General features: G+C 44.3%; 1 pseudogene; it reads right to left on the reverse strand.

Moving 5' to 3' along the window:
- Positions 1-23,910, reverse strand: part of LOC127421791 (E3 ubiquitin/ISG15 ligase TRIM25-like) — a 486,145-nt pseudogene that overhangs the window by 407,382 nt on the left and 54,853 nt on the right.

Consider the following 23,910-nt stretch of genomic DNA (forward strand, 5'->3'; position numbering starts at 1 on the left):
TCTCAACTATCTCGATGACTGGCTAATCCTAGCTCACTCTCGGGACGTGTTGTGCGCACACAGGGACCTGGTGCTCTCACACCTCAGCCGACTAGGGCTTTGGGTCAACTGGGAAAAGAGCAAGCTCCTCCAAGTTCAGAGCATCTCTTTTCTCAGTTTGGAGTTGGACTCAGTCTCCTTGACCGCACGCCTTACGAACGAGCGCGCCCAGTCGGTGCTGGCCTGTTTGAAGGCATTCAAACAGGGAACAGCGGTTCCACTGAAACTTTTTCAGAGGCTCCTGGGGCATATGGCGTCCTCGGCGGTGGCCACCCCGCTCGGGTTGATGCATATGAGGCCGCTTCAGCACCGGCTCCAGACTCGAGTCCCGAGACGGGCATAGCGCCACGGGACACACCGCGTGGCCATTACGTCGGTCTGTCACCATCTTTTCAGCCCTTGGACCGACCTCTCGTTTCTACGAGCAGGTGTTCCTCTAGAACTGGTCTCCAGGCGCGTCGTGGTCATGACAGATGCCTCCAAAACGGGCTGGGGGTGCTGTTTGAAATGGGCGCGCAGCCGCCGGCCTCTGGACGGGCCCGCGACTGCATTGGCACATCAGCTGCCTCGAGTTGTTGCCAATTCTGCTCACCCTGCAGAGGTTCCGGCCATTGATCCAGGGCAAATACGTGTTAGTTCGGACAGACAGCACAGCAGCGGTAGCATATGTCAACCGCCAAGGCGGTCTGAGCTCTCATTGTATGTCACAACTCGCCCGCCATCTCCTCCTCTGGAGTCAGCAGCACTTCAAGTCGCTGCAAGCCACTCACATCCTGGGCAACCTCAACACTACAGCGGACATGCTGTCACGGCAGGTTTCCCTCAGGGGAGAGTGAAGACTCCACCCTCAGGTGGTCCAGCTGATTTGGAGTCGATTCGGACGGGCACAGGTGGACCTGTTCGCCTCCCAAGAATCCTCTCACTGCCCGCTCTGGTACGCCCTCACCGAGGCTCCCCTCGGCATAGATGTGCTGGCACACAGCTGTCCCCCTGGCCTACGCAAATATGCGTTTCCCCCAGTGAGCCTGCTTGCACAGACCCTGTGCAAGGTCAGGGAGGATTAGGAGCAGGTCGTCCTGGTAGCACCCTACTGGCCCACCCAGATGTGGTTCTTGGACCTCACGCTCCTTGCGACAGCTCCCCCCTGGCGAATTCCCCTGAGGAAGGACCTTCTTTCTCAGGGATGGGGCACCCTCTGGCACCTGCGCCCAGACCTCTGGAATCTCCATGTCTGATTCCTGGACGGGACGCGGAAGACCTAAGTGGTCTACCACCAGCGGTGGTAGACACGATCACTCAGGCTAGGGCCCCCTCTACAAGGCGCCTTTATGCCTTTAAGTGGCGTCTATTCGTTAAGTGGTGTTCTTCCCGACGCGAAGACCCCCAGAGATGCGCAGTCGGATCAGTGCTTTCCTTCCTGCAGGAGAGGTTGGATGGGAGGCTGTCCCCTTCCACCTTGAAGGTGTACATTGCAGCCATAGCAGCACACCATGATGCAGTCGACGGTAAGTCCTTAGGGAAGCACGACCTGATCATCAGGTTCCTAAGAGGCACCAGGAGGCTGAATCCCTCCAGACCGCGCCTCGTTCCCTCATGGGATCTCTCCGTATTTCTTCAGGGTCTACAGAGAGCCCCCTTTGAGCCTTTGCAGTCAGCCAAGCGTAAGGCACTCTCCTTGAAGACTGCCCTCCTGACTGCGCTCACTTCCATCGAGAGGGTAGGTGACCTGCAAGCGTTCTCTGTCAGCGAAACGTGCCTGGAGTTCGGTCCGGGTTACTCTCACGTGATCCTGAGACCTCGACTGGGCTATGTGCCCAAGTTTCCCACCACCCCTTTTAGGGACCAGGTGGTGAACCTGCAAGCGCTGCCCCAGTAGGAGGCAGACCCAGCCCTGTTGTTGCTGTGTCCGGTGCGTGCTTTACGCATTTATTTGGATCGCATGCAGAGCTTTAGAATCTCTGAGCAGCTCTTTGTCTGCTTTGGTGCACAGCGGAAAGGAAGCGTTGTCTCCAAGCAGAGGATCGCCCACTGGCTCGTTTATGCCATAACTATGGCATATCTCGCCCAGAACATGCTGCCCCCTGTAGGGCTATGAGCCCATTCTACCAGAGGTGTAGCGGCTTCCTGGGCCCTGGCCAGAGGTGCCTCTCTAACAGACATTTGCAGAGCAGCGGGCTGGGCAACACCCAACACCTTTGCAAGGTTCTACAACCTTCGTCCCAGGTAGTGGCACGCAACACAAGCGGATAAGCCCGGGATAGCCGGCCGGGTGTATCGCTTGCACATAGTACCTTCCACCTCCCTTGGAGCTGAAGACATGCGTCATTAATTCCCAGTAGTGTTCACAAACTTTGTTCCCTGGTTGACTTTTTCCGAGCCCTGTGACAGTCGAGTTTTCAAAGAGACTCACCGCATGTGGCAGTTTCCTGTAAGGCTAACCCCGTGCAATATATATCTTCCGCTAATTCGTTTCCCTGCTGGCAAACTGCGTCTTTCTTGGGCAGAGCCCCTCTGCCCCAGTCTCCATGTTTGTAGTAACTCCTCCCCCATTGGGCAGGATCTACCTTGAAGGCTCTCCACATGGTTGGAAAGACCATGTGATGTAATCTTCCACTTAAATATCCCCCCCTCTCTTTGGGCGAGGTGTGGTTTCTGCGGTGTCTCCCCCTTGGGAGGGACACCCCCTGACTAGACCTGGCAGCCCAGTCAGTTAATCCCCCTTCTTTTTTAGGGAGTGGAAAAAGAGAAGGGGAAAAGAGGCCACGACTGGTTTAAGCCTGTCTCTATCTTTGGGTAGTTGACTTGTCCCCAAAAAGGGCCGTTCGACACTCATAACTGTGTTGGGGGAGGTTACGTGTCAACCTGGTGTGCTGGCTATGAGGCACACAGCAGTCTGCCCACCACACACCGCCAGTTCATGTAACACAGTTCAGCCAGTTGTGGCGTTTCATATAGGGACCCCTAGTGTCACTACATCGACACAACATCGAGTGAGTGACAGATAGGGAACGTCATGGTTACTGGTGTAACCTCTGTTCCCTGATGGAGGGAACGAGATGTTGTGTCCCTCCTGCCACAATGCTGAACTACCCACTGAAATGGCCGGACCTTATATCGGCTCCTCAGCATAAAACCTGAATGTGTGGTTGCATACCAGCTCCTTTAATACCCGTATGTCTGGGGGAGTGGCATGCAAATACCACTCGCCAATTTTCATTGGCCTTTTATCAAAGACCAGAGGTGTCTCGGGCTCCCAAGAGTGACCCCTAGTGTCACTACATCGACACAATGTCTCGTTCCCTCAATCAGGGAACAGAGGTTACAGCAGCAACCATGACGTTATGATTTATGACTAAAATGTAATTTTGAATAAAGCAAATGTTAATAAGAAATAATTAAATTTGACAAAAATGCATATCATCAATATAGCAGTATGTATTCTCTGTTCTCAAATTCTCACTTTTGCCACAATGAGAGCATGGGGCACAGCACGAATCAGATCAATACCTGCCTTTGAGTCTTGACTTTGAAGTGACTGAGAAATGACTTTCAGGCATGATAAACTTTCCAGGTGCAATTAAAACGGTTTGTACTGACACCGGCCTTTTTATTTTGCACATGTTGGAGGCACGGCTCTAAATTGCATATTCATGAAGGCAAATCCATACAAATTACAGTTACAGTTACCATAAAGAGTTACTGTTGCTGACATTGTCAAACTTCCCTACCGGCATCTGTTTTGCCACAAACACATAAAGAAAAGTGAGTGGAAATGACTTGATGAATATTTAAATAACACCTTTGTCTAGCGTGTTTATATCTAGTGTACAGTCGCCAAAACGGTTTACAGTGAATCCAAAACAAATACATGATGGATTTTGCTTCAGAATCTAAGCAAACACTTTGAATTTTCTAATTTTTCTGGAAAAAAAAAAGGACATACCCTCAAATAAGAATAGTTTATTATTATTATTATTATTATTATTATTATTATTGTTTTTTACTGAATTAAACTTAAAAGTATTTTTCAGTGGAAGTCATTTAGAGGTGTAAAAGATACTTTTATCATGTTTTTTTAATTTTATTAAGCACGTTTAATGCAACCTCTTAACTCAAGCTGAATTAGGGCTGCACTATTAATCGTATTTTAACTGTGATCACGGTTTCTGCCTCTTACGGATATTTCAGCATAACAGTCTGTGGTATTAGTGAGCTAACAAGCAGAAATTATAACCCAGGTAAAGTTACAAATTGTTGTTAATTTTCATTATGGGCTGTGTCTACGAATGACCAACCAAATCACAAGCTCTTTCGATCCTTCGCACTCTCTTCAGAAGTTCAGCACTGACCAATCACTGTTTCACTTTTGAGCAGGCGCTGAAATATGCAGCTGCAGGTGTTTACGAATACAAAGTAACCCCGTGGCACCAGGGTTGTGTGGAGCGAGGAGTTGATGAGAGCATTTCACAATGTTTGAGTTGCCAACAGCTTTGTGCTTCTTCCAATCTACACACAGAAACAATAACACACTTTTTTAATTTTCCCGTCAAAAAAAGGCTTGATATCGTTTAGCAATGCAACTTGCAAAATTATTAAAGAAATATATTCTGTTGTATATCGCAATTATAATAATCATTTTTAAAAAGTTATCTTTCAAACAGGATTCAAGTTTAAACACCCTGCAGAGTAACTTTTAGGAGTTTGTAGTTTTACCACCTTGTTCAATATGAGAGCTGATGTTTAATGTAATTTTATAAAATAAAAATATTTTGGTAACACTGATTTTGTGTGTGTGTGTGTGTGTGTGTGTGTGTGTGTGTTCAAATTGTTCAGATCTCAAATTACAGAATAATTGTGATTATTAGTCATGATTACAGTTTTTGCTATTGCAATTCTCCCAAAAATCAGCTTAATTAAAAAAATCAGACAAAGCAAGAAATCCACATTTTCATGACATTGGAAATAATCACATTATTTTCTGTTTTCGATGTCAAACCGTGAACAGGCATGTGCACAACATGTGCATACATTGGATTAGCTGGTATGAACGCCAGTTAAGGTGTTTACATGCAACGCGTAATCGGGTAATGTGTAAAAAAATAGGAAATTTAGATCAAATAGATAACTAAATATTAATAATAATATTTTATTTATAGATGTTGTTTCATTGCAATATACTTGACAGGTTGTTTTAAATCACAGAAGGAACATTTATTATTTTGTCATTTGTTTTTGAATCACTTTCCATAAAAATGTGTATATAGTGAAATAAACTGAGCCGAAACATTATGACCACTTGCCTAATATGCTGTTGGTTCTCCGTGTGCCGCCAAAACAGTGCCAACCTGCAGAGGCATGAATTCTTCAAAACCCCTGAAGGTGTCCTGTGGTATCTGGCACCAAGACATTAGCAGCAGATCCTTCAAGTCCTGTAAGTTGCGAGGTGGAGCCACTGTGGATTGGACTTGTTGGTCCAGTACATCTCACAGATGCTCATTGGATTGAGATTTGTGGAATTTGGAGGCCAGGTCAACACCATGTTCCTCAAACCATTCCCGAACAATGTGTGCATTGTGGCAGGGTGCATTATCCTGCTGAAAGAGGCCACAACCATCAGGAAATACCATTGCCATAAAGTGGTGTATCTGGTCTGCAACGATATTTAGGTAGGTGGCACGTGTCAAATTGGAGTCCACATGAATGGCTGGACCCAGGGTGCAATGCACTGTGTGTTGTGAAACATTCCTCCCGTTGCGCATCGATTAGCCTTGGGCACCCAACACTCTGTCGCCGGTTTGTAGTTTGTCCCTCCTCGGACCACTGTTGGTAGGTACTCCCCACTGCTGACCGGGAGCACCCCACAATCCTTGCCATTTCAGAGATGCTCTGAACCAGTCATCTGGCCATAACAATTTGGCCCTTGTCAAAGTCGTTCAGGTCTTTACTCCTGCCCATTTCTCCTGCATTCAACACATTGACTATGAGAACTGATTGTTCGCTTGCCATCTAATCTACCCAGACCTATGTGGCCTTGTTAGGAGATGATCAACATTATTCTCTTCACCTGTGAGTGGTCATAATGTTTTGGCTCATCAGTGTATATCATTGACCCAAAATTGCAATTATATCTCAATACACATTGTTCATAATATTGCCCATCCCTGGGGCCAATGTGTTTTTAGGGTTGTAGAAATGGTTGTAGAAATCATTTCTTCAAAGTATTAAAAAATAAGTTTGTTTGCTTTTTCACTCTGCTGAAATGTAATTGTTTATTGGTTTCCAGTGTAATACTGTACGTAACTCAGAAGAAACTCTAAAATGGGGATATTATGACAGCTGTGTGTAATGAGGAGAGCTCTATGCCGCAGGCAGCAGTTGTGTGTCCTTATTAGGCAGTGTTGTACAATGTTTATTTGTACAAGTACACCGTGAAAGTGAAATTTTACTTGACTCTTGTGTTTCTCTCACATCTCTCTGACTGTTTTGCTTTTCACTGTTTCTGTCATCAGTCAATAAATTGGCCTGTCGCTAAGCTCCACCCCCTTTGGTTACTGTTCCTAGCTCAAAAAATCTTTGCAGAATATCCCAGAGAAATGAACCAGAGCAACTGTGTGATTTTCAGTAAAATGTGCTCATAAAGTGGAAAAAATTAAATTGATGTTATTGCAAAGAATTATCTGCTGTTTTTCTTTAAAGAAATAGTTAAACTACACACAAGTGAAATAACTAATGTATCTACAACATACTCTATGCTACTGTGAACTCTTTGTAGTTACTATCACCTATCAAATCAAATCAAAATCAAATCACTTTATTGTCACACAGCCATATACACAAGTGCAATGGTGTGTGAAATTCTTGGGTGCAGTTCCGATCAACATAGCAGTCGTGACAGTGATGAGACATATACCAATTTACAATAACATCAAATTAACACAACACAATTTAAACATCTGTTATACACATAATTACACTCAACAATATACAAATAATAACATACACTGTACAGTATACAATATGCACTATATAGATACACATTATTCAATAAAAATAAAAAATAAAAATATATAAAACAAGTGTATATATATATATATAGAATGTACAGTATTGTACTGTATTGACATTCAGGCAGTCGGTTGATAGTCAGTTGTTAAGAGAGAATATAATATAATAATAATATAATTTATGACAGTCCGGTGTGAGATATACGAGTAAGGGTAATAAAGTGCAGTGCTGATGTATTTTGATCGTGGGAGATCAAGAGTTCAAAAGTCTGATTGCTTGGGGGAAGAAGCTATCATGGAGTTGGCTGGTGCGGGTCCTGATGCTGCAATACCGCCTACCTGATGGTAGCAGTGAGAACAGCCCATGGCTCGGGTGGCTGGAGTCTCTGATGATCCTCCGAGCTTTTTTCACACACCGCCTTGTATATATTTCCTGGAGGGAGGGAAGCTCACCTCCGATGATGTGTCTGGCAGTTCGCACCACCCTTTGCAGTGCTTTGCGGTTGTGGGTGGTGCTATTGCCATACCAGATGGAGATACAGCCAGTGAGGATGCTCTCCACAGTGCAGGTGTAGAACCGTGTGAGGATGTGGTGGTTCATTCCAAACTTCCTCAGCCGTCTCAGGAAGAAGAGGCGCTGATGAGCCTTCTTCACAACGACTTCAGTGTGGATGGACCATGTGAGTTCCTCAGTGATGTGGACACCCAGGAACTTGAAGCTGCTGACTCTCTCCACTGGTGCTCCATTGATGGTGATGGGACTGTGTTCTCTGTCTTTTCTTCTGAAGTCCACCACAAGCTCCTTTGTCTTACTGACGTTGAGGGAGAGGTTGTGCTCCTGACACCAGTGTGTCAGAGTGTGTACCTCCTCTCTGTAGGCTGTTTCATCATTGTCAGTGATCAGACCTACCACCGTCGTATCATCAGCAAACTTAATGATGGCATTGGAGCTATGTGTTGCCACACAGTCATGTGTGTACAAGGAATACAGTTGTGGGCTGAGAACACAGCCCTGCAGGGCTCCAGTGTTGAGGGTCAGTGATGAGGAGATGTTGCTGCCTATTCTAACCACCTGGCGTCTGCTTGACAGGAAGTCCAGGATCCAGCTGCACAGCGAGCTGTTTAAGCCCAGAGCCCGGAGTTTCTCATCTAGCTTGGAGGGCACTATGGTGTTGAATGCTGAGCTGTATTCTACAAACAGCATTCTCACATAAGTGTTCTTTTTTCCAGGTGGGAGAGAGCAGTGTGTATTGTAGATGCAATGGCATCATCAGTGGAGCGGTTGTTGCGGTAAGCAAACTGCAGCGGGTCAAGAGAGAGTGGCAATACAGAGCAGATGTAATCTCTGATTAGTCTCTCAAAGCATTTGCTGATGATGGGGGTCAGAGCAACAGGACGCCAGTCATTTAAACAAGTTATTTTTGATTGTTTTGGAAAAGGCACAATGGTGGATGTTTTAAAGCATGTGGGGACTACAGACAAAGAGAGGGAAAGGTTGAAAATGTCCGTAAAAACACCAGCCAGCTGGTTCGCGCACGCTCTGATGACGCGGCCCGGAATGCCATCTGGGCCAGCGGCTTTGCGGATATTCACCCGTCAGAAGGATCGGGTTACATCTGCTACAGAGACGGAGAGTGAACTAACCTCTGTAGCTTCAGCCGCGAGAGCTCTCTCCGCGAGGGCGGTGTTATTTCCCTCAAAACGAGTATAAAAAGTATTTAGCTCAACTGGTAGAGAGGCAGCGGTGTTCATGGCGAAGTTTTTATTCCCTTTAAAGTCCGTGATGATGTTAATTCCCTGCCACATGCTTCTAGAGTTGGTGGTGTTAAACTGTCCTTTAATCTTACTCCTGTACTGGCGTTTTGCGGTTCTGATAGTTTTTCGGAGGGCATAACTGGCTTGTTTATGCTCCTCCACGTTCCCGGAATTAAAAGCGGAGGTCCGCACATTAAGTGCCACGCGAACATCGCTGTTGATCCAAGGTTTCTGATTCTGATATGGTTGTGACCATAAAGCTCTATTTTGGTCTCGTCACTCCAAATTACAGTGTGCAAGAAGCTGTGAGGCGTGTCAAGGTGTTGTCGGGCATATTGTAACCGGGCTTTTTTGTGGCATTGGCACAGTAAAGGCTTCTTTCTGGCAACTCGACCATGCAGCTAATTTTTGTTCAAGTATCATCACATTGTGCTCCTTGAAACAACCACACCGTCTTTTTCCAGAGCAGCCTGTATTTCTCCTGAGGTTACCTGTGGATTTTTCTTTGTATCCCGAACAAATCTTCTGGCAGTTGTGGCTGAAATCTTTCTTGGTCTACCTGACCTTGGTTTGGTATCAAGAGATCCCCGAATTTTCCACTTTTTATAAGTGATTGAACAGTACTGACTGGCATTTTCAAGGCTTTGGATGTCTTTTTATATCCTTTTCCATCTTTATAAAGTTCCATAACCTTGTTACGCAGGTCTTTTGACAGTTCTTTTCTGCTCCCCATGGCTCAGTATCTAGCCTACTCAGTGCATCCATGTGAGAGCTAACAAACTCATTGACTGTTTATACACAGACACTAATTGCAATTTAAAAAGCCACAGGTGTGGGAAATTAACCTTAAATTGCCATTTAAACCTGTGTGTGTCACCTTGTGTGTCTGTAATAAGGCCAAACATTCAAGGGTATGTAAACTTTTGATCAGGGCCGTTTGGGTGATTTCTGTTATCATTTTGATTTAAAAAGGAGCCAAACAACTATGTGATAATAAATGGCTTCATATGATCACTATCCTTAAATAAAAGACAGTTTTTTTTTTGTTTTGTTTTGTTTTGCGTGATCAGTCATATTTTCAAAATCAATGCCAAAATGTCACAATTTCTGCCAGGGTATGCAAACGTTTGAGCACAGCTGTGTATATAGAACTGGATTGCTGATGCCATCATAACAGTGAAGCCACTGCGCCACCATATTGCTATGCCCAAACATTCCAATGTGCCCATTGACTTGATAGAAAATCATCTCATTTCAGTGAATAAACATAGGCCATTTAAACACATATTTTTATTTCTAAAATCTGCTTGTACATTCCTACAATTCAAACGTCCTACACATGTAATTATGTATTTATTCAAAGTCGAGATTTCTTTCTTGAAAGCCAAAGCGAGTTATGTATATCAAACATATACGATGCCTCTAACAAACTTCAGTGGTGAACAGATCAGCTGAATATAAACATGTTCAATGAATCTGAGATACAAGCAGACATTTTCAGAGATATTTGTTTACAACACTGAAGTGTTTGTTCAGAGTTACTTGTTTCACATATGGTAAATATTTTCATTAAAAAGTAAAAATTTTTCATGGTCACTTGGCTGAGATCATGCACTCTCTCTCTCCCTCTCACTTACACACGTGCAGCAGGCACGCAAAGAATGAGGGAGGCATATTATTATACTAATACTCTAGTTTTAAAATGGCAAACACCCACATAATGTATGACATGTATCTATGTATGACTACAGAGAGCACTTCAATAGGAAAACAGGCAAATCCCGGGCATTTTGGGCGATTTAGAAGTACCGGTCTAACTTTTTTAAGAACTCTCCGATTGAAAAGTACGTGTTGTCACAATAAAATAAGCAAATATTACAGCTTTTCCTACTTACATTACAGCTTGTGGAGAGTTTTGCCACATCCCTTGATAATCGTTGTGCTGCACTGATAAGCTCTACACACTGCACTGGTGAATGCTCTGACATCGCGATCACTTATATTGTCTCCCTCGTGACAAATATAATCCATAATGAGCAAATTAAACATTAATCATGATGGTCATTAGAGGGTAAAATGTGACTGTTGTATCCGGAGGCCGGAGACATTGAAATGGTAGCGTTATCAGCTGTCAGTCATTGAGGATCTATGGCATTTAGCCGCTCAAACACTTCCGGTGGCTTCACCTCCTGCTGGCAGTTTACCTTTGCGTCAGCGATCCAGTTCTATATATACAGGTGCATCTCAATAAATTAGAATGTTGTGGAAAAGTTCATTTATTTCAGTAATTCAACTCAAATTGTGAAACTCGTGTATTAAATAAATTCAATGCACACAGACTGAAGTAGTTTAAGTCTTTGGTTCTTTTAATTGTGATGATTTTGGCTCACATTTAACAAAAACCCACCAATTCACTATCTCAACAAATTAGAATACACCATAAGACCAATAAAAAAAGCATTTTTAGTGAATTGTTGGCCTTCTGGAAAGTATGTTCATTTACTGTATATGTACTCAATACTTGGTAGGGGCTTCTTTTGCTTTAATTACTGCCTCAATTCGGCGTGGCATGGAGGTGATCAGTTTGTGGCACTGCTGAGGTGGTATGGAAGCCCAGGTTTCTTTGACAGTGGCCTTCAGCTCATCTGCATTTTTTGGTCTCTTGTTTCTCATTTTCCTCTTGACAATACCCCATAGATTCTCTATGGGGTTCAGGTCTGGTGAGTTTGCTGGCCAGTCAAGCACACCAACACCATGGTCATTTAACCAACTTTTGGTGCTTTTGGCAGTGTGGGCAGGTGCCAAATCCTGCTGGAAAATGAAATCAGTATCTTTAAAAAGCTGGTCAGCAGAAGGAAGCATGACGTGCTCCAAAATGTCTTGGTAAACGGGTGCAGTGAATTTGGTTTTCAAAAAACACAATGGACCAACACCAGCAGATGACATTGCACCCCAAATCATCACAGACTGTGGAAACTTAACACTGGACTTCAAGCAACTTGGGCTATGAGCTTCTCCACCCTTCCTCCAGACTCTAGGACCTTGGTTTCCAAATGAAATACAAAACTTGCTCTCATCTGAAAAGAGGACTTTGGACCACTGGGCAACAGTCCAGTTCTTCTTCTCCTTAGCCCAGGTAAGACGCCTCTGACGTTGTCTGTGGTTCAGGAGTGGCTTAACAAGAGGAATACGACAACTGTAGCCAAATTCCTTGACATGTCTGTGTGTGGTGGCTCTTGATGCCTTGACCCCAGCCTCAGTCCATTCCTTGTGAAGTTCACCCAAATTCTTGAATCGATTTTGCTTGACAATCATAAGGCTGCGTTTCTCTCGGTTGGTTGTGCATCTTTTTCTTCCACACTTTTTCCTTCCACTCAACTTTCTGTTAACATTCTTGGATACAGCTAGCTTCTTTGGCAATGAATGTTTGTGGCTTACCCTCCTTGTGAAGGGTGTCAATGATTGTCTTCTGGACAACTGTCAGATCAGCAGTCTTCCCCATGACTGTGTAGCCTAGTGAACCAAACTGAGAGACCATTTTGAAGGCTCAGGAAACCTTTGCAGGTGTTTTGAGTTGATTAGCTGATTGGCATGTCACCATATTCTAATTTTTTGAGATAGTGAATTGGTGGGTTTTTGTTAAATGTGAGCCAAAATCATCACAATTAAAAGAAAAAAAGACTTAAACTACTTCAGTCTGTGTGCACTGAATTTATTTAATACACATCAGTGGTCTATACACATCGCTGACTAAAGGTTTTGGAAGTATTTAACCATTCAATTTGTTCATAAAGGTTTCACAAAATGTTTTTTTTTTTTAAGCCTTGAAACAAATTAACCAGATATGAGGCCACATCCACACTAATCCATTTAAGTTTGAAACTTATGTTTTCAGTTTCCTAGCATCATCGCTTTCCAAGGTATGCGGCTATGGAGCGTTTTCAAAGGTGTCCATTTTTGGTGGAGGAAAACGTAGTTCCAGTGTGGACAAGAAGCTTAAACATTGTGTAATCAATGTGTTTCAAACTAAATGTATTAGTGTGGACGTGTCTTCAGATAAATCACATCATTAAATTTTTTTATTTCCAAATACTTTTCATTTCGAATCAAACAAAAAGAAAAAAGTACAAAACAGTGTACTTAAATTCTTATATGGGGCAACTAGTCATGCCATGAAGCATTGCGAATCACATAACCCAATCAGAAACCACAGTTGCATATAAAACTGTTGACTTTAATAATATATTATACAACAGTCCTCAAATCTGCTTGGCCAAGCAGCATTCCAAGAGTACTGATATTCAGAAAATAAAAGAACTGGGATGCTTCACTCTTTGTGTTACTCCACTTGTCTGTATTTGTGGTTTTCCAAATAGTGGTGGGGACTTCAATTGATCTTAGTGACTCGAGTCTTTTGAATCTTGTTCACCAAAAAGATTTGTTCACTGACCATTTCCGGAGATTCCATATTTACACCAGCAGGTGGCAGCAAATGAGTGTCTTTTATGTTATGAGCGAGTTGTTGAGTCATTAACTCACAACTGAAACAGTAGAAGTGAATGACAATTATTATTTTACTTAAAACATTAAATCAAAAACAATGATTTGTTCTCGAACTAAATGACACTAGATCAAAACTAGAGTATTAGAGTAGCGCAGAGTCCTTGATGATCCAGCTTTGATTGGAGCTATTTTTGCCGGCGGAAAAGAAATGTACGGACTAACTGGCCAATTTTTCTCTGAAGCGCAAGTTATTTAACATTATTTACCTGTTTGTCAAACTGTTAATAATAATATACTGGCATATAAGCAATAGCACACTTGCAATCATGCTGTCGTTTTGAGTTTCGGCATGGATATTCAGAACAACAGCATGATTATGAGTGTGAAATTGCTTAAATATACGTCGTTTTGGAGAATTATTTAGATTCAAAGCTTCATTTGTACATTATTCTGTTATGTGTCACACCTACTCTCTGTGTGTATGTGTTTCAGTGGAGTCGTCTCTGGCATTAGGTGTTCTGAAGAACTGGAAATGTCATGGTTACTTGTGTAACCTCCGTTCCCTGATGGAGGGAACAAGACGTTGTGTCAATGTAGTGACACTAGGGGTCACTCTTGGGAGCCCGAGACACCTCTGGTCTTTGATAAAAGGCCAATGAAAATTGGCCAGTGGTATTTGCATGCCACTCCCCCGGACATACGGGTATAAAAGGAGCTGGTATGCAACCACTCATTAAGGTTTAATGCTGAGGAGCCGATATAAGGTCCGGCCATTTCAGCGGGTAGTTCAGCGTTGTGGCAGGAGGGACACAACGTCTCGTTCCCTCCATCAGGGAACAGAGCTTACACAAGTAACCATGACATTCCCTATCTGTCACTCACTCGACGTTGTGTCGATGTAGTGACACTAGGGGTCCCTATAGGAAATGCCACAATTGGCTGAACTGTGTTACGTGAACTGGTGGTGTGTGGTGGGCAGACTACTGTGTGCTTCATAGCCAGCACACCAGGTCGACACGCAACCTCCCTCAACATAGTTATGAGTGTCGAGTGTCGATGGGAAGAACACCACTTAGCGAACAGATGCCACTTAAAGGCAAACAGGCGCCTTGTAGAGGGGGCCCTAGCCTGAGTGATCATGTCTACCACTAAGGAGCAGGTCGTCCTGGTAGGGTGCTACCAGGACGACCTGCTCCTCGTCCTCCCTGACCTTGCACAGGGTCTGTGCAAGTAGGCTCACTGGGGGAAAATGTGTATTTGCGTATGCCAGGGGGCCAGCTGTGTGCCAGCACGTTTATGCAGAGGGGGGCTTCGGTCAGGGCGTACCAGAGCGGGCAGTGGGGAAGATTCTTGGGAGGCAAACAGGTGCACCTGTGCCTGTCGAATCGACTCCAAGTCAGCTGGACCAACTCCACTCTCCCCCTCTCCCCTGATTATGTCCGCTATAATGTTGAGGTTACCCGGGATGTGAGTGGCTTGCAGCGACTTGAAGTGCTGCTGACTCCAGAGGAGGAGACGGCGGGCGAGTTGTGACATACAACGAGAGCGCAGACCGCCTTGGCGGTTAACATATGCTACCGTTGTTGTGTTGTCTGTCTGAACTAACACGTGCTTGCCCTGGATCAACAGCCGAAACCTCCAAAGGGCGAGCAGAATTGCCAATAACTCGAGGCAGTTGATGTGCCAATGTTGTCGCGGACCCGTCCAGAGGCCAGCAGCTGCGTGCCCATTGCAAACAGAGCCCCAGCCCATTTTGGAGGCGTCTGTCATGACCACGATGCGCCTGGAGACCAGTTCCAGAGGAACGCCTGCCCGTAGAAACGAGATGTCGGTCCAAGGGCTGAAAAGACGGTGACAGACCGGCGTGATGACCACGCGATGTGTCCCGTGGCACCATACCCATCTCGGGACTCGAGTCTGGAGCCAGTGCTGAAGCGGTCTCATATGCATCAACCTGAGCGGGGTGGCCACCGCCGAGGATGCCATATGCCCCAGGAGCCTCTGAAAAAGTATCAGTGGAAACGCTGTTTTCTGTTTGAATGCATTCAAACCTGGCTCCTTGTGACCACCCCCGGAACAGACTGGGACGGGAGAGGAAGAGGCCTGTCCTCATGACCCGTGGAGACTGTCACATCGGGGGCGGATTTGTGCCACAGCTGGGCGCTCAGGGGCAAGAGACTGCCGCTGGAGTGCCAAACCTGCCAAATAGAGTGGTGGATGGTGGTCGTAATGACGGCCGTGCGCACCGGATACATGACCCAGGGAACAAGGAAACCGCTCTTACTGAGCTCTTGAGTACTGCAGCCACTTGGGCATGCAGCGCAATTAAATGCAAAAGGTAACAAAAAGATGGAGAGATCTGCTTACCAGCTCCAGAGCAGCGGGTTTCGTTGTCCCTGGGTCGCCCGTCTCAAGGGCGCTTTGAAGCCTTTCACGGGTTCTGGGCAGCCACGGGATGGGTAGTGTCTGCTTCCTGCGGTGGGCTCTACGCCGGGGCCGGGCCGAAGGGGCAGGCTGCGGCAGAGCCGGTGCAGTCACCGCAGGGGGACGCCCTTGGCGATGAGTAGACGTGGTGCAGGATCTTGAGCCGTGCCGGGGCAGGATATGCCGGCTAGCATCCGTCTACTGCTCCACCGTTGAGAACTGCTGGGCAAAGTCCTTGCCGAAAAGGCCAGCCTGGGAGATGGAGGCAGCAAGGAATCGTGTCCTGTCGGCCTCACCCATCTCGACCAGGTTGAGCCAAAGGTGGCGCTCCTGGACTGCTAATGTGGACATCTTCCACCCGAGAGACCGCGCCGTGTCCTCCGTCGCTCGGAGAGCAAGGTTGGTCACCGAGCGCGGTTCCTGCATCAATCCCCGGGCAGAACTACCCTCGAACAGTTTCTTTAGTGCCTTGGCGGACTTTCAGGAGAGCCATGGCATGCAGGGCGTAGGCAGCTTGTCCAGCAGCACCGTAGGCCTTGGTCTTCAGAGACGACGTAAACCTACAGGCCTTGGACGGGGGCTTTGGGCACCCGCGGCAGGTGGTGGCACTCTGCGGGCATAGGTGCACCGCGAGTGCCTTTATCCACCGGGGGATTGCCGAATAGCCATTGGCCGCCCCACCATCGAGGGTAGTGAGGGCGGGGAAGCTGAAAAGATCAGGACCGGGCAGTAAAAAGTGCCTCTGTGAACTTGTCAGCTCTTCATGCACTTTCGGAAGAAAGGAACGGGGGCAGGGCATGGCTTTGAGTGGCGCCGTGAGCCCAGGAACCAATCACCGAGCCACAAGGGTTCAGGGAAGAGCAGAGGGTTCCACTCTAGCCAACACTCGCGGCTGCCCGGGAAAGCATGTCTTCATCTCCTCGTCAGCCTGTGACTGGGCAATCGTCCCCAAAGGGAGGAGCCCAGCTGAGGCTTCCAACTGGATGAGCCCACTCTCCGATGCTGTGCTCGAGAGCTCATCACTTTCGAAGGCTCCGAATAAGAGGTCGAACTCGGCGTGAGACGAGCCGGCGGACTCATCCGGAAGCCCGATCAGGGCTGACGAGTATGCTGGGGAATGGGAGGTCCGCGGGGGATACCCGGTGGAGGCAGTCCCATTGGGGTCCCCAAATCACCCCCAGTGCTAGCCGCGCTGGCCTCATACCCATGGGTAAGGAGCCTCTGGGGTGGCTTGCTTTCTTACGAAGGCGAGCCATGACCGCAACGTTGCCATGGACATGTCCTCGCAATGAGAACATGACCATCCACAAATGCTGTCTCCGTGTGAGCAGTGCCCAGACATGAAAGACAGTGATCGTGACCGTCAGAAGGCGAGAGATAACGAGCGCAACCAGGAATAACACACAATCGGAAAAGCATCTTTAGAAAGACGCATCTTTAAAAAGACGTTCCGTGTGTGCCGCTCTTTTAGAGAAATATACTCCTTTATTTCTGCCGAAGCACCCAGGGGCATTCTCTGCATTGCACCAGTGCAGAGGAGGGAGAAGCCGCTGAAATGCACCATCAGATCCAACAGAGGTGAATGAACAGTCGTGGGAATTCAGCTCAGTGAGCATGACCATTCGGCTCCAAAGAGAAAATCTGAATGAGTGGTTGCATACCAGCTCCTTTTATACCCGTATGTCCAGGGGAGTGGCATGCAAATACCACTCGCCAATTTTCATTGGCCTTTTATCAAAGACCAGAGGTGTCTCGGGCTCCTAAGAGTGACCCCTAGTGTCACTACATTGACACAACGTCGAGTGAGTGACAGATAGGGAACTCACTCTGTAAGGCTCATCTATGTCTCTGCAGCAGGTGAAAGAGAGACAGAGGTGAAATGTAGAGGCATAATACTCTACATGAGGCAATTTTTACTTTAAACATGTTGCAAGTTCTAAAAAATTTTACTAGTCAATTAGTCATCAAGAAATGTAGTTGGCTAGTTGGCAGGTTAAATAAATTCCTCATCATAAGCCATGCAGCATCAGTAAGCACACACATTTCCAGTGCCAGGTTCATTCTGCTTGCATTGTAATAAACCAAACAGTTCAAAAACAGTCACGTCTCAATCGTGTATAGTTTCAGTCTGCCTCTTGATTAGTTTCAGGGTGCTTCGCAAGAATTTTGCCTTAACTGTGATGCTAAATGAACTCTGGACCTTCTGACATGTCCGTATGGCATGTAGCGCAGTTTACTTAAAATGCTTTATATGCTTTTTGACAACAAAGTACTCTACTTCATATTTACATTTGCAGAAATGTGAATACAGGTTATACTACTTTTGGCCTTCAATGATGTTTATTTTCAGACTGCATATCAAGTCAAGTCATTTTGATTTGTATTGTACTTTTCATAATGCATGTCGTTACAAAGCAGCTTAACAGAAAATTGTGCTGTTATGTCTGGAATGTTTAAAACCCTCATTGAGCAGTTTTATTGAAAATCATGCCATAAAAGTATTTGTCTTTAGACCCCCAGTGAGCAAGCTAAAGGTGACTGTGACAAGGAACACAAAAGTCCATAAGATGTTAATTAAAGGAGAAAAATAACCTTGGGGAAAACCAGGCTTACTGTGGGGGCCAGTTCTCCTCTGCCTATACAGCAGAAATTTACACTAATGTGCCAAAACATTATGACCACTCACAGGTGAAGCAAATAATGTTGATCATCTCCTAACAAGGCCACATGTCAAGGTCTGGCTAGATTAGATGGTAAGCAAACAATCAGTTCTCGTATGTGTTGGCTAGACAATGTGTTGAATGCAGGAGAAATGGGCAGGAGTAAAGACCTGAGCGACTTTGACAAGGGCCAAATTGTTATGGCCAGCCAACTGGTTCAGAGCATCTCTGAAACGGCAAGGCTTGTGGGGTGCTCCCGGTCAGCAGTGGTCAGTACCTATCAACAGTATTCCGAGGAGGGACAAACCACAAACCGGTGACAGGGTGTTGGGCGCCCAAGGCTCATTGATGCGCAACAGGAGGAATGTTTCACAACACACAGTGCATCGCACCCTGCTGCAGATAGGGCTGCGTAGCCACAGACCGGTCAGAGTGCCCATGATGACCCCTGTCCACCATCAAAAGTGCCTACAATGGGCACATGAGCGTCGGAACTGGACCTCAGAGCAGTGGAAGAAGGTTGCCTGGTCCAGTGAGTTCTGTTTTCTTTTACATCACATGGATGGGCTTGTACTTGTACGCCGTTTACCTGGGGTATGTGATGGCACCAGGATGCACTGTGGGAAGACGACAAGCCAGTAGAGGGAGTGTGATGCTCTGGGCAATGTTCTGCAGGGAAATCCTGGGTCTGGCCATTCATGTGGACGCCAATTTGACACATGCCACCTACCTAAACATCTTTGCAGACCAGGTACACCCCTTCATGGCAATGGTATTCCCTGATGGCAGTGGCCTTTTTCAGCCGGATAATGCACCCTGCCACACTGTACACATTGTTCGGGAATGGTTTGAGGAACATGATGAGGAGTTCAAGGTATTTTTAAAACCAAACTTAAGACCTTCCTTTTTAGTCTGGTTTTAATTGAATTTTGCCTCCCAGTTCCTTCCTCCCTGTTTTTAGTGAGTCTCTTTATTTATAACATTTTATTTATAATATTGTTTAATGCTTTGTGTGTCGATGGTGGGGTGGGGAATTGGTATTTTTGTTTGTATGAAAAGTGCTATACAAATAAAGTGTGATTGATTGATTGATTGCTTGATTGATTGATTGGTTCAAGGTGTTGCCCTGGCCTCCAAATTCCCTAGATCTCAATCCAGTTGAGCATCTGTGGAATGTGCTTCACCAACAAGTCCGATCCACGGCAGCTCCACCTCACAACTTACAGTACTTTAAGGATCTGCTGCTAATGTCTTGGTGCCAGATACCACAGAACACCTTCAGGGTTCCTGTAGATTCCAAGCCTCGGTGGGTTGGCGCTGTTTTGGTGGAACGCAGAGGACCAACAGCATATTAGGCAGGTGGTCAAATTGTTTTGGCTCATCGGTTTAATGCCAATATTAGTTATCAGTGTCTAGTACAAGTCATGGTTTAAATTAGTGAACTACGTAAATGTTAGGTGCCAGTGTTTAAAATTAAAGCACACTGATTAAACTGTAAGATTGATAAGTGTATTTGAACTTCCTCCTGAACTGACTAAAGAAGTACATGTAGATGAAGCGTCCTTTGTTATTTGGCTGTTAAAGGCTTTAGTTGGCAGTATGCATTTCATTTTAAGAATACATACTGGAATTATGCAGAGAATAGTATTCCCTTTGCTAATAGATCCATTTACCAGTGGATTTGATGTCTTATTCATTGTGATTAATGTTGTATGTTTCAATTGTCAGAGTTGTGGAAGACACCATGAGCGGACAGTATCTGAGCAGTTTTGCTCTTCCCTGCCCACCTGGCATAGATGTTCCTCCTGAGATTGTGAACCCATGTACCTCCAACATCCTAAAGGTGTGTCCTCCTGAAAACACACATGCATTCAGTTACACACACATTGTGCAGAGTTTAACTATATGCCAATTTCCACTAATAGATTACAACATGTTGATTGTCAACCTCAAAGTTAATATTCTGTGAGTTGTTTTGTTTTCTGTCCATTTCAATTAAAAATGTTCAACTCTGTTACCAAAAGTTGGGACATGTCTGATACAATTTGAAACCCTGATTTTTTGTGATTTCCTCATTTTTATTTATTTATTTATTTATTATTATTATTATTATTATTATTATTATTATTTTTTTTAAGCAATAAACATCCAATAGACATTATGAAATGAATACAAATTACTAGGGATGCACTTTTGTATTGGCTGCTAATATTTATCGGCCAATTATTGACCAAATTAAAACTATCGGCAAATCTGTAATAAGCATGAAAATGCTGATATGAAATACGAATGGTTGATTTATAATTAATAAGTAACACATTTTATAAAATCTCTTTTAAAACAAATTTAAATCCACAATCAAGAAAAAAAAATAGCCACATTATGTAGAAGGGTTTTCACTTCTAAGAACATGTATTATTTAATTCTTATTCTTTCTCGTTCTCACGTTAATGCTGATAACATTCCATAAACGGACATGACAGTTGTGAAAGTGTCAATATCTAAAGCCTACATGATGAGAGAAACCATCCAAAACACTTGAAACCAGCAGACTTTGACTTCTGAGCTGGCCACCGAAAAGGGGGGACAACTGGACCTTTTGTCCCAGTCCCGGGCTTGAGGGGGCCCGGACTGTAGGGGAGGTTCCACAGAACCTTTCCATATTCCATACTGTAGAGCGCATCTAAACGCGTTCAGTGGGATATGTGGACTTAAACACAGAGACAGCGCGCAACCATGAATATCATCCTGGTTGTGCACATTGATGGGATAACTGTAATGTTCCCTCTGCACTGCGTGCTATTCCTGCGACCGTACTCAAAAGCCACAAACCTCAATTTTATGTGCTGTACGCAAAAACGAGCAGCAGAAAATTAAAGTCGATAGAAAAGATTAGAATAGAAGAACAGGGAGCCCTGCAACAGATGTCATGGCCCCCACAGAGCCCCCCCCCCCCCCACTGAACATCATGTCAGTCTGAGATTACATAAAGTGACAGAAGCAATTGAGACAGACTAAATAGATAGAAGAACAGGGAGCCCTGCAACAGATGTCATGGCCCCCACAGAGCCCCCCACTGAACATCGTGTCAGTCTGAGATTACATAAAGAGACAGAAGCAATTGAGACAGACTAAATAGATAGAAGAACTGTGGCGAATTCTCCAAAAATCTTAGAACATCCTATCTGCCAACAACCAAGACAAACTGTGTCCAGGTGTACCTAGGAGAATCGGGGCTGTTTTAATGGCAAAGGTGGCCACACCAAATATTGATTTAGCTTTTTTATGTTTACTGGACTTTGTATGACATTAAGTGATAAATGAAAACTATTTATGGCATTATTTTTGAAGACATCCTCACTATGCAACATTTTTCACAAGTGCCTAAAACTTTTGCACAGTACTGTATGTCATTATATCAAAATGTGTGATTGATATGGTATTGTTTATTTTACACTCTCTTTTGTTTTAGCTGCTGTTCTTGTAAAACACTTAACAATTAAGGTAAATATGTTTCAAGGATATTTAAATTTGATCAGAGGTTAGTCTCAGTTTCAGTCCATTCACAGCAAGCATGATGCATATTGCAACAAAAATGGCAAGAGCTGGCAGAAAATCCATTCTGATTGACTGACTGCTATAGGCAACTCTTATGAGTCAGGGGTGCACAGGTTTTTATCAGTTTATCTTTAAGGCTGCTACAATGAGCACCTTCGAGAAAAAAACGTATTTATTTATTTATTTGTTTTGGTTTGTTTTTTGACATTGAATCTTTTAATAAAATTAAACAGTACTGCTTGAAGCAGATTATGTGATTAAGTGATTATTTGAATAAGTTACCACTTTGTTGCATGTCATACCACATTAATAATAAAAATAATAAGTAGAAAAAAAAATCTACCATCCAGGGGGCCTCCAACATAAATTTTGCCCAGGGCCTCTTAATGCCTAGAACAGGCCCTGTTCAATGGAAATGTTTTATTATTATAACAGTAAAAAAGCTTTTTTACCTCTTTGTAATTTTTTTAAGCATTCCTAATTAAAACAAAATAATGCAGTTTGCAGTATATCATTATCGGCCAAAAATTTTCATATCGGTGCATGCCTACAAATTAGGGATTTTTGGGCTGATACCGATAACCGATAATTCCCAGTTCATTGTGGCCGATATCAAGAACCGATATTTAAAAAAAAAAAGTTTTAATTTTTAATACTTTAATCTGGAATTGCTAGCTACTATTTATTTACTGCTTGCTGCTATTTAAAGTTTGATGGATGTAACATGAACCAGAAATGTGCCTATATAACAGATGAATGCTGATTTGAATGACAAATAAATGATAGTACACTTGCATAAATTGTATGATGCCTATTTATATGAGAGTTTATGGTAATCCTGATGACTATGTATACATGGTGTAATATTCATGATAGCAGCCAGACTGTGAGTGCAGTGGTGGGAGGGTTACTTTTTTAATGTAATCTGTTACAGATTACATATTACTTAACAATAGATGTAATCAGTAACGTAATCCATTTACAGCAACATGAAAGTAATGAAATCAGATTAATTCTCAATACTTTTAGATTACAACAAGAGAACATATGTAAATAAAGTCAGATCAAATTAATATGATCTCTAAAACTTTAAATGACACCTTGAATGCAAACAGAACATGTCTGAGTAATATTAGGAGTAATGTGTTAGCTGTTATTATATTTAAGGAAATGAAACATGTACACTGCACCCTACCAAGAAAACAGAAGATGAGCTGTTAACGTAGATCAACTCAGTATCTTTAAAGAAATCAGGTGAGTTCTCTGTCTGCTACAGAAAAAGAAAATTTCTTATAAAGCAAATATTATCAGAACAGATGCACTCAATTATGTCTTGGTTAACATTAAACTAAATCTGACAGGATATACCTCAGATCAGGGGTGGACTGGCCATAGGGAGAACTGTGACTTTTTCCGGTGGGCCAGCTGCAAAACGGGGTTGAACGGGTTGTTATAAGCTGAAACAGGCCAGTGCGTTATGCTGTACAGGCCGCGACTGGCTGAAGAGGGCCGCAAAATGGTGCCGCGTTATGCCGAAGGGGGCTGCGATATGCACTGCGCTCAACAACTTTTGGGCCAGCGACCCAATGTTTGTTTTTAAAGTACACCAATGGGACACCAATATGTACCCTATTCGTGGACAGTGCTATATACACTACAGTAAGCAGACAATCACAAAAACTCAAATATGTGATGGCATTAAGATGTTGTTGTGGTTTGTAGTCCCAGCTGCTGCTGGGCTGTTTTGCTCTCTTCTGGTCGCTGTGTTACACTCTGGAGGTGACGCTCACTCATGTGGACTGGCATGGATGCAGTGCAGCCGTGAGAAACGGAGAACTGCAGGCCAGATCTACAGGACCAGAGGACAGTGAGGTGGTGGAGATCCAGCCCGAGATGATGGACATGGAGTCCAAAGTTCCTCTCATAACAGCCGAGGAGAACACGTAGCACTCAGGAAAACTGGACTT

The sequence above is a fragment of the Myxocyprinus asiaticus genome, chromosome 31 (assembly GCF_019703515.2).
Source record: "Myxocyprinus asiaticus isolate MX2 ecotype Aquarium Trade chromosome 31, UBuf_Myxa_2, whole genome shotgun sequence".
Classification (NCBI taxonomy): Eukaryota; Metazoa; Chordata; class Actinopteri; order Cypriniformes; family Catostomidae; genus Myxocyprinus; species Myxocyprinus asiaticus.